Source organism: Condylura cristata, unplaced genomic scaffold (assembly GCF_000260355.1).
Source record: "Condylura cristata isolate star-nosed mole 26May11 unplaced genomic scaffold, ConCri1.0 scaffold00056, whole genome shotgun sequence".
NCBI classification, from domain to species: Eukaryota; Metazoa; Chordata; class Mammalia; order Eulipotyphla; family Talpidae; genus Condylura; species Condylura cristata.
In genome coordinates, this window is record NW_004567157.1 from 1219307 (window position 1) to 1220934 (window position 1628).

The window sequence follows — 1628 nt, forward strand, 5'->3', positions numbered from 1 at the left end:
ATTTAAAAAAAAAATCCCCTTTTCAATTAAAACATAAAGAATCAAATACCCGGCAATCAACCTAACAAAAGGGGTAAATGACCTATACAAAAAACAGTTAAAAGAAATACAAAAAGATACCGTGAAATGGAAAGAAACCCCCTACTCATGGATCGAGAGAATTAACATCATCAAAATGGCCATCCTACCAAAAGCAATATACAGATTTAACGCCATCCCAATAAAAGTGTCAATGACACTCTTCAAAAAAATAGAAAAAATATTGATGAGATTCATATGGAACAACAAAAGACCTCGAATAGCCAAAACTCTCATGACTAAAAAGAAAGAGAATGGAGGCATTACAATCACAAACTTCAAGCTATACTACAAAGTCATAATAATCAAAACTGCATGGTACTGGAATAAGAATAGACATACAGACCAGTGGATTCGAATAGAGAACCCAGATATAAACCCACAGGTTAATGGAGAGCTAAACTTTGACAAAGGAGCAAAGAAGATACAAAGATACAATGGAACAAAGAAAGTTTGTTCAACAAATGGTGGTGGAAAAACTGGGAAGCCTCATGCCAAAAAAATGAAACTAGATTATAACCTCAAAAAATACACAAAAATCAACTGGAAGTGGATTAAAGACCTAGACATAAGAATGGAAACAATAAAATACCTAGAAGCAAATATGGGCCAAATACTACATGACATACACTTCAGTGACATCTTTAAAGATAGAAAACCCAATGCAACAATAGTGAAGGCAAGGATAAATAGAAGGCAAAGATAAATGAATACTTCAAGTTAAAGAGCTCTGTACATCAAAAGAGACATTAGAAAAGACAGACATCCACTAACTGGGAAAAAAATTTCTCATACAAAACGAGTTATAAAGGATATACAAAGAACTAATGAAACTCAACAACAACAAAAAAGTAAAAAAAAAAAACATAAAAAACTGTGCGGGAGATCTAAAAAGACAGGGAATGCAGATGGCCAACAAGCATTTGAAAAAATGTTCAACATCACTTGTAATAAGAGAGATGCATATTAAAAACACAAGGAGATACCACCTCACCCAGTGAAAATGGCACATTTCAAACAAATAGCAACAACAAATGTTGGCGAGGATGTGGAGAAAAAGGAACTCTCCTGAACTTCTGGTGGGAATGCAAACTAGTACAACCACTATGGAAAACTGTTTGGAGATTTCTCAAACTGCTAAAAGTGGAGCTTTCATATGACACAGCAATCCCACTCCGAGGTATCTACCCAACAGACACAAAAACACTGATTCAAAAAGACACCTGCATCCCCATATTGCTGCTTTATTTACAGTTGGAAAGACATAGAAACAACCCAAATGCTCAAAAGATGATTGATTGTGTTAAAAAGATGTGGTACATATACATACATAACACAATGGAATATTACTCAGCAACCAAAAGAAAATAAACACATGCCTTTTGCAGCAACATGGATAGAGTTGGAAAAGATCATGCTTAGTGAAATAAGCCAGAAAGAAAAGGAAAAAATACCAGATGGTTTCACTCATAGCAGGAGTATAAAGGAGCAGGTGAGAAAATAATAATAATAATGAACAACTTATGTCAGAGACATTTTATGGGGCTGGA